The sequence below is a fragment of the Canis lupus genome, chromosome 27 (genome assembly GCF_048164855.1).
Source record: "Canis lupus baileyi chromosome 27, mCanLup2.hap1, whole genome shotgun sequence".
Classification (NCBI taxonomy): Eukaryota; Metazoa; Chordata; class Mammalia; order Carnivora; family Canidae; genus Canis; species Canis lupus.
In genome coordinates, this window is record NC_132864.1 from 46136059 (window position 1) to 46145770 (window position 9712).

Genomic DNA, 9712 nt, shown 5'->3' on the forward strand with positions numbered 1-9712 from the left:
TGCGCAATTACAATTAGGTTGGTTTAGCTGAGGTCTCATCATTCATATACTGGGATAAACAGAATTTGTGGTTGATGTATCTTGCCTGTCCTGCTTCAGATCCCTCTGTCTGATTTGTGCCTCATGACAATGTTTCGCAAGTTCAGATATAATCTCCTCCGTCACAGCGGACTGCCTGTCAGCCAGGTGTTTTTCACACAGTCAGCAATTAAGGTGGAGACTTCTAGTAGTCCTGATGTGAAATGACTGTGGGTCAGAGAAGGAGGGTATAAGTGGAGACGCAAATAAGTGGCCAAACCTGAGAAATATTTATGAGGCAAAACTATCAGGTTTTGGTGATTGATGAGATGCTGGGGGTAAAGGAAAAAGAATTATCAAGGATGCTTGCTAGATATCTATGTCTACCAAATGTTTTGGCAAATATACATCTACACATAGAGCAACATACATATGCACCACAATGGGAACAACATCCACCCAGGATTCAACTAAATATTAATTTGAAACTGGTTGGAAAATCAAATATCATATTAAAGAATGGGATAAGCACTGGGTGTTATTCTATATGTTGGCAAATTGAACACCAATAAAAAAATAAATTTATATAAAAAAAGAATGACATCCTCCATAAAACATCTTTTATATTTTTAAGAGGATTTTAAGCATGGAAATTAAATAATAATAACAACAATAATGAGTATTTTTATATCCATTCAGTTGAGAAACTAAGTCTTAGATTTTCTGAGTAATATTTTATTTTGTATTTGGTGCTATGGTCTGAGCACAAATGCTTTCTTTAATATTTAACAATTCCATTGAATTTGATCATTGTAGTGGCACAAATTTTAATAGCTCATTGGTTTTATTCATGTAAAAATTATTCCTCTTCACCGAGTAGTGTCTCTGCTGTCACCTCCTTCACAACGCCTGTGCATTCACACAAAAGTGAACCCTTTTCAATAATGCTCAGAATCTGACCTGTCTTTCTAGTTCACATAGTCACAGGGCAGGAGTAAATCAGAGGTCCCTTGATGTAAGTATTAAGGAAAGCAATAGAAGAGGGTGAAATGAAGCTTAAAATTAGAGCTCTATTAAAAGGTCCAGGTGAACCCTAGAAAATAATAGTTTAATGGAGTTGGTTTCTACACAATATGAAGAACCGTGCTGGTACAGAGCGTGTGAAAAATCTGCCTTCCCAAGGTCAGCTTTGATTATGTCTGTACTTTCCTTATCTGATCAAGTAATTAATGAAATAAATGATGAAGACTTGTAATTCAAGCTGGAAAGGCAGAACAAAGTCACTGTTTTTTCCAAATATGCCAGAAAATCATCCATTGCTGGAAGCCAAATATCAAGAAGGAGATTTAGAGTTTGTAGAGGCAATTCTTCCAACTTACCCCATAGCTTTCCTAAAGAATTTCTGTTTTATGCAATGGCTTGGACTAAATATCATTATCAGTTAAGACTGTCAAAATTAAACTGGAAACACCATGTATACATGCTGATTTCCTGGAAAAAAAAAAAAACTAGTCTGAATCAGTGTGGCAAATGCTGGTTTTCTGGAAAATACTAGTCTGAATCAGTGTGGCAAATTCTGTGCAAGTTTAGACATGTGTACATACATATATGGGTATATATAAGCACAGTGCTTCAATCTAGTGTATTTCTCAGTTTTATAATCCTATCCACTAATTTGTGCTTGGATTATTCATAGTCTAGTGTTTTCTCATGTCATAGCTAAGTTTTTTTTCATAGCTAAGTTTTTCAAATGATTTTATTTTGCATTTTGGTTATTTCTAATTATTTGGATATTTTGCATCCATCTATTCTTGTTTTCTTTCCTTGTTTCTGTTTGAATTATTTCTGCTTATCACAGAATTATTCATCTTATTATTTGTAGCCTAAATATAACTATTTCAACTTAATTTAACATTTTCACCCTTATTTTCATCTTCTAGAGTGAATGGATTTCCAGAACACCATTGTATTTTGTCCTCTCGTGTAACTATTACTTCAGTTCTTAGCCTTACCTCCCCTCCTAGTAGTTGTCTGGCAGTTTCCTCCAGGCTGCCTCCAGAGGCTCACCAACCAGACCAGGCCTTCTGCTGAGGAAATCCTATAATCAAGCAGTAGTGGCTAGGTGGGCTTCGGGGGCAGCAGGTCAGGAGGGCTCCTCCCTGGACTTAAGACTCTGCTGCCCAGTTTTTTATCACTACCCCAGGTAGTGATAGAATTTTATCTTTCAGGGAACCCTGGATGGTGCAGCGGTTTAGCGCCTGCCTCTGGCCCAGGGCGCGATCCTGGAGACCCGGGATTGAGTCCCACATCGGGCTCCCGGTGCATGGAGCCTGCTTCTCCCTCTGCCTGTGTCTTTGCCTCTCTCTCTCTCTCTCTCTCTCTCTCTGTGTGTGTGTGACTATCATGAATAAATAAAAAAATTAAAAAAAAAAAAAGAATTTTATCTTTCAACTAGTGCACTGTCAGAAGAATCTGAGGGATGATGGAGACTGTGCATGAATACATCCTGTTTCCCACACTCGGTTCCATGCAGCTTTTGTGATGCCCTAGAGCTCAAAACGAATGTGAGTTCCAGAAAATGCAAAATGAGCATGAGGTCAAGGTGTCATGTGTAAACCAACCTGTGGACGGCCTTGGGAGACCACACTTTCTGTTCCAACCAGAATTGTTTCAAACCAGAGAGAAGGTAAGGAGCTCTGAGGGACCTAAGCCCTTACCCGTTTCTTACTGGAGGGTCACTTCTCTGTATTAGCCAACTGCTTGAGCTGCAATGAAGACACAGAGGGGAAAACCCAGGAACTCACAGCTTGGCTCCTTTCAGTTCTTTCTCACCACTAGGAAATAAAGGTAGAGGGTGCTGGCAAGACATGTGCATATTGATAAGTTCAATATAGCAGCAGAGTCAGTGATCTGCAGTGTTTCCACTGCTGGTAATAAAATATATGTGCAGTATATACTATGAAACACGAACTGTGCAAGTTTGGTGATTCTGTGTGGGAGTTAAATGCTTTTATATTTTATTTTATTTTAAATCAGCATTGCACAATATAAAGATGGATTATGGAAGTGTATTTCAATAATTTAAGTTTTGGGGATTCCTAGGTTGCTCAGTGGTTGAGCATCTGCCTTTGGCTCTGGGCCTGATCCCGGAGTCCTGAGATCAAGTCCCGCATTGGACTCCTTTCATGGAGCCTGCTTCTTCTCCCTCTGCCTGTGTCTCTGCCTCTCTTTCTGTGTCTCTCATGAATAAATAAAATCTTTATTAAAAAATATTAAGTTTTTTAACTTTTTAAATTTTTCTTTAATTAGGACATTAAACAGCAAAAAAATAAAATAACAAGTCAAAAGAAAGACCACGGATAAAAGGAAAAGGTTTTTATTCTAGTGCATTTAACAGTACTTTTTCTTTTCCTGTGTTTTGAACTAGGAGCCCATATTTGCATTTTATACCAAACCCTGCAAATTACATAGCCAGCCCTGGATACTAGATGAAGGAAAAAGACAGTATTTGAGTTAATAGGCACTTTGAGCCCAGACTATTGTTCTGAAGCTGTAGAGGCTTCTGTTTCAAACTGTGAGCCTGAACTCCATTTCAGGAAGGAAGCCTGCTCAGGTCTCTGTATAATGAGACACTCATTCTCCAGAAGCCTCTCCTATTTGTGAGTAGAGGTCTTAAAATTCAGAAAGTACTGTTTATATTTCTATAATGCTCTATACTTGAGAAAGCAGGCTCTCCCTATCATAAATTAAAGAAGAATCTGTGGCTTTAACACTCTATATTTTTTTTTAATAATAAATTTACTTTTTATTGGTGTTCAATTTGCCAACTACAGAAAAACACCCAGTGCTCATCCCGTCAAGTGCCCCCCTCAGTGCCCGTCACACATTCACCCCCACCCCCCACCCTCCTCCCCTTTCACCACCCCTAGTTCGTTTCCCAGAGTTAGGAGTCTTCCATGTTCTGTTTCCCTTTCTGATATTTCCTACCCATTTCTTCTCCCTTCTCTTCTATTCCCTTTCACTATTATTTATATTCCCCAAATGAATGAGACCATATAATGTTTGTCCTTCTCCAATGGACTTATTTCACTCAGCATAATACCCTCCAGTTCCATCCATGTCGAAGCAAATGAACACTTTATATTTTTCATAAATTTTCAGTTTCTGGCCTATGGAGATATTTATCTTGATTTGCTTATCCACCTTTTAAATTTATGTTTTCATGTTTTGTCTAACAATACTCTGCATTTGGGCCAGAGTGGTGGGCAGATGTCTCTACAAGAGCACTTACTAACAGAAGTAAAGAGCTGGTTTTAGATATAGATGTAATGAAATAGAGTTTAAGTATTCAATGTTTAATGGTTAATATTTAATGTTTTAATAAGATATGCAATTATTAAGAAAAAAAAGGGAAAAAATGGTTTAGTTCCCAAAATATCTGCTGCATCAAAATGATTCGTCCTAAGCTATCTTCCTTTAGTGACTTTGGAAGGACTCACTCCTATAATTAGCATTCAGATGAATACAACTCTGCTTCTCTGATGGTTACTAATATTGAAAGGCTGTTTCCCTTCTTTGCTAGATCTTTTTAATTTGAGTTTACATTGCAGTCAGTGACTATTAGGTTTAACCGAAGAACTCTTGTCTCTATCTCTATATCTTGTCGGCAAAAAGGTGATGTTGCAAATAAACAGAATATTTCTTTAATGTCCCCCCAACTGGAAAAGAAGCAAAATGGGTGCAAGCCATCCAGAAGACATTATCACAGATTGTTTTCTTTATCCTCAGAAAAAAGGTAATTACTATTCTATTTAAGCTAGGGAAGTTTAAAAAATATATTCTGAAAATTGTAGTCTTCCATAATTATGATTTATTTGTGAACCAGTCACAAGGCCATAAACAAAGGAAATTATTCCCTTTTCTGAAACTTCTGCCTTCTGCAATGTAGGAAGTGGAGATTTGGGGGTATGAACATACTTCCTTTTCTCCATCCCATAGCTTCAAATGAATTGCCAATGAAGTGCCTCCAATCTCACATTATTAGAGTCTAAACCCAAGTTCATAAAATTCTCTCTGTTCTGATATTTTCTGCAGATGATAAATTTCTTGCCCAGTGTCACTTGTCTAGTATCAACATAAAAGATCAGAGATAGGAGAGCCTGCCCATTTTCTAGCCAAAAAGTGCAATTTCCACTTGGCATTCTATCAAGCCAAGGAAAGGGAGTATCTGTTGCCACCAACACTATTTTGTCAGGTGTGGTTGCATTTTAGCAGATGCACTGAGATCCTAACTCCAAGACTAACTTCATGTCTTTCCAAAACATCACTTGTCTTCTCTCTATACCAAATTTCAAGGATGGTAAAAGTAGGTGAAAAGCTTTATTCTCCATGGATTTATATATATTGGAGGCTCAACCTCTGACCTACTTTATTTTTTTTTCATTTTAATACATTTTTATTGATATCTAGTTGATACTCAATGTTACATTAGCTTCAGGCATACGACATAGTGATTCAAGAGCTGTACATTGTGTTATGCTAAATGTGTAGCTACCATCTCTGACCTACTTTTGTAAGTTTGAGAAATGTGTGCCTTACTCCCAGGTCAAGAGTGCCTTCTCAATTGGGCCTCTTTAAGAATCTCTATTTGATTATATTTGATTAGATTGATTTAACTTGAACCTCAGTAGGTCAACAAAGGATTAGTTATAGAAACTATAAACACACTGACATGAAGAACAAACAGAAAATATGTAACTCAGTTAAAATTAGCTTGTAAAATTCATAATCTTGGTTTCTCCATTCAAATAAGTGCTCTGTAATCCACCACGTAAGCAGCATACAATTCAAATAACACCTATATGTCACAGGATTTTTTATTGTTTCTACAGGCAGTCCTGTGTTCATATACGGGCACTGGTTCTAGCTAATAGAATGATAGTAGCATAATTATATTATCTCTCTCAACCTTTAACTTTTCATCTGTAAAATGAGGATAACAGATTATTTCACATAGTTATTGCAAGGATTTAATAAAAGGGTGTGCCAGTGATTTGTCAGCTTCTGTATGCATAAGAATCACTTGACATGCATGTTTAAATACCAGCTGTATGAGCTACAGCTGCACAGACTCTAATTCAGAACATCTTGATAGTACACAAGAATGTACAATTTAAGCATGAACAATACTGTTTTGATTTAAGTGGTCATTGGATAGTTAAGAATCATCCATATATGTCAACCAAGTCATAAAATGTCACAGAGTGAGGATTTTGCTCATTCTAGGACACTGAGAACTATACCAACATACCCTCCTTCACGAGGATGCTGCTTAGCCCTTGGCAGGACATTGCTAGAGTGGTGGCCCCTGCTCAGGACCATTCCATATGCTCTTAACACCGTCACTGCGCTGGGTCTGCCATGTTCTCAGATCTGAATCTTAGACTGAATCAGTGTTTCAGATGTCAATGCAGAAATCTTGTCCTTTCCAGTGACTCAGTCTTCTGTGCGCTGGTATTTCTCTCTCCAGGAACAGATGTCAGCACCCTCTCCTGGCTGTCTCCCCTTGGCTTTCCTGGAAGGCCTGGGAGTGACATCTATCCTTCACCTCTCTTCTTGTCTCTACCTCAAATGTTCTTTAGGCAACATGATGAGAAAAGAGTCTTTTGGGGAATTAAAGTAAATCCATCTGAAACTCTGATAGAGTCCAAGTAAATGACCTACTGTTCACACATTTATAGTGACCAGAAAATACAGTTGCAAACAAACAAGCTGCTTATAGACTAATATTGTCCAGCCTCCTCTATCTGTGAACTGGAGCGTTAGTCACGAGAATCCTGGGAACTGGTTTGATTTCAAACAACTGTCTTAATAGGACTGTCATAAAGTGTAAACAAAATAGGATGCTAGTGAAAGTATACAGCTTGTGAGCAATCCCTGGCAGATCCTTCATTTTGTAATACTATAAAAGCCAATGAACAGAGACTGATTTATTCAATCAAGCATTAAAACTTAAGGAATCCCTTATTAAAATGCAAATAAGTTATATAATTATCCCATAACTAACTGCCCTGTTGGAAAGCTCACTTCAACAAATTGATGTTGGAAATTAAAGTTTTAAAACGTGGAAAGGAAATAATAGAAAGAGATGCTTCCCAGATAGCAGCAGAATGCCTCAGGAGGACAGGGGCCTTGTCACATTGGAACGTGCACCTGGAGGAAAAATTCATGCACCAAACACCAGGAGTTAGGAGAGAAAGAAAAAGTGGGCAGAATCAAGTTCAAAATTCAATTACTTTGTATCTTTTCTCAGGGCCTCCCTGTCCCTAAATCATCCTGAGAGCAGAGTTGATGCTGTGCTACACCTTGGAGCAGGTGACAGGAATGAGTGCTTTTCTGTCCTCTACCTTTGAGCAGAACGTGGGAGCAATATCTTCTAATTGGCTCAAATCCTGAGCATCATCAATGAAGGACTGATATCATTTCATGGTGATTGCCAAACTTCTACATGAATTATATGATTTTTAAATAATTTTAAGTAAGAAAGATGAAAATAATGATTTCAAGCAGGAATAGGTTAATTTATTTCTAAGATATTTTTTAAGTGTAGTTGCATAGGTATGTCATCTTCTGCATGATGCTTAGTGAAGTCAATTTTCCACAAAGTGCAAAACTGTTTAAATCAGGGATAGGCAAGAGCCAGCTCCTTAGGAAGGTAGTGAAAAGGGAGCCGTGAAGAAAGTGAGTGGTCCACATTCTTAGAAAGATTAATATGATATGAAAGCACTAGCTACGTTCAAAATAAGAAATATTGGAAAAACATTAATCACAAGAACTCGAGGAACCGAAATTGCATCTGATGGCCTCAAGGGTTGTGTTTTTGAAGTGAATCTTGCTCATCTGCAAAATGATGTAGTCGAACTTAGAAAATTCAAGCTCATTACTGAGGATGTTAAGGGCAAAAACTGCCTGGTTAATGTCCACGGCATGGATCTTACCCGTGACGAAATGTGCTTCATGGTCAAAAAATGTTAGACTGTGACTGAAGCTCATGTTGATGTCAAGGCTACTGATGGTTATTTGCTTTGTCTATTTTTGTGTTTGTTTCACTAAAAGACATGCACACAATAATCAGATTCAGAAGACCTCTTATGCTAAGCACCATTAGGTTCTCCAAATTTGGAAAAAGATAATAGAAGTCATGACTTGAGAAGTACAAACAAATGACTTGAAAGAAGTGGTCAATAAATTGATTCCAAATAGCATCAGAAAAGATGGAGATAAGGCTTGTTAGTCTATTCATCCACTCTATGATGTCTTCGTTAAAGAAGACATCATGCTAAAGAAGTCCAGGTTTGAATTGGGAAAGCTCATGGATCTTCATGGTGAAGGTAGTAGTTCTGGAAAAGCTACTGGGGGGTACCTTGGTAGCTCAGTGGTTGAACATCTGCCTTTGGCTCAGGTCGTAATCCTGGGGTTCCAGGATCAAGTCCCGCATTGGGCTCCCCACAAGGAGCCTGCTTCCCTTTCTGCCTATATCTCTGCCTCTCATGAATAAATAAATAAAATCTTTTTTTTTTTTTTAAAAAAGCTGCTACTGGGACAGGTGCTCAATTGAACAAGCTGATGAATATGAGCCACCAGTCCAAGAATCTGTTTAAAATACAGACATTTAATTGACAAATAAAAAATCGTATTTGTCATATTTAATTTCTGATCATTCTCTTTAAATAATCTTGGTGAAGCAGATATCTTGAACCAACGATGTGAACTTTTCTGAACTGTTGTATGGATTTTATCCATTGTTCTTGGCTACTAACTAGGGGCAAGAAGGTAGATCTATTTTAAGGTGTAGTGATCTGAATGGAGGTGTTATCAGCGATTAATAAAAATGAATTTTAAAAAATCGGAGATAGGCAAATAAACTGTCAAATCTGGCCCACCACTGTTTTTGTAGGTAAAATTTTATTGACATACAACCAACTTGCTGGCTGACTTCCAGCAACAGTGGTAGAGTTAGATCTAAAATGAGTTACAACAGAGACCTAATGACCTCTAAAACCTGCAATATCTTCTATTTGGCCCTTTATCAAACTAGTTTTCTGACTCCCAGTTTAAATAAAGTCCCCTCTTTAAAAAAATCTCAAAGCTTCAGTATCTTTTAGACAAAATGGCATGAAGCCTTAGTAGTTGAACACAGCCATCTGGCAGACACATGGACCACAGGAGTATTCAAGGAGAGGATGATGCTTTGAAATGTAAATTTAAAAAATTAACCTGAAAACCCAATTTTCTCTTCTTGGATATAATTTTGATATGAAGATTTGCTAAAAACAAACATTATCATAAGATTAACAAATGGGAGTCACAAATTTCTCAAATTCATTTAAAATCTAATTCTATATGCTTTTTTTTTCAGGAACATAATAATGCCTACATCTCATTAAAATACATTATACAGAGAAGTGATGTATAATTAAATATTTAAAATGAATACTGATATAAGCCATTGGGGCTTGACTGTAAGAGATTTAGGACAAAGCATTAGTTGGAAATTGGCCAAAGTTAGAATCAGAACCAAAGACTCTGACTTGATAATGGTGCTATCCCCTGAGAAAACTGATTTCTGTCCATAAATAACAGGGCCATAGGGCATGTTCACATGTAATCTGGGCAGATGCCATTATCAAAAAGA

At 37.4% G+C, this 9712-nt stretch overlaps 1 pseudogene; it reads left to right on the plus strand.

Moving 5' to 3' along the window:
* Positions 1-242: 242 nt before the first annotated feature.
* LOC140619089 (small ribosomal subunit protein eS1-like) lies at positions 243-8678 on the plus strand (annotated as a pseudogene).
* The last annotated feature ends 1034 nt before the right edge of the window (positions 8679-9712 follow it).